The sequence below is a fragment of the Penaeus japonicus genome, unplaced genomic scaffold, assembly GCF_977035675.1.
Source record: "Penaeus japonicus unplaced genomic scaffold, GWHDUDI00000001_assembly GWHDUDI00000021, whole genome shotgun sequence".
Lineage (NCBI taxonomy): Eukaryota > Metazoa > Arthropoda > Malacostraca > Decapoda > Penaeidae > Penaeus > Penaeus japonicus.
The window spans coordinates 9,883,750-9,884,482 of NW_028234423.1; positions in this window are offsets into that span (position 1 = coordinate 9,883,750).

The following is a 733-nucleotide window of genomic DNA, read 5'->3' on the forward strand; positions in this document are numbered from 1 at the left end:
CTCTCTCTCTCTCTATATAATATATATATATATATATATATATATATATATATATATATATATATATATAATTTTATATATATATATAAACACACACACACATATATACATATAGATAAATACACACATATATATACACACACCATTACCAACACATAAACTGGCACACATCTACGTGCAAGTCCGCGAGACGCCGCACGTGCGAGGCAAGGCCAGCCAGAGGGAGCACGGCAAGAATCACATGCTCGAAGGGTCACGATGCCAGCCGATAGTCGATGCTGATACCACGTCAAGACATCATGAACCCATGCAAATTTCACCCCAAATGACACTCTTGCAACATGCAGGGCGTCGAGGTCATGCACTAACACACTTCCTCCTTCTGCTGAATATTGCATGTGTCTCGTTCTTGATCTTGTGAGGTACGAGTGCTCGTCTCGTCTCCTGTGCCTCCGGTTTTTGTTTCTTGGAATCTAGGCCTACCATTTTCGCTACCTGAGTGGCTCGATGTCTTCCCGTTTGATGAGAGCCCTCTTTCCATGTTGGGATTTTTTTTTTCTCCTTTTCTCTCTTTCTGTCTCTGTCTGTATCTCTGTCCCTTTGTCTCTCCCCCCCCTCCCTCTCTTTCTCTCTCTCTCTCTCTCTTTCTCTCTCTCTCTCTTTCTCTATCTGTCTCTGTCTTTCTTTCTCTCTCTCTCTCTCTTTCTCTCCACCTTGTATCCTTGGTCTTTCG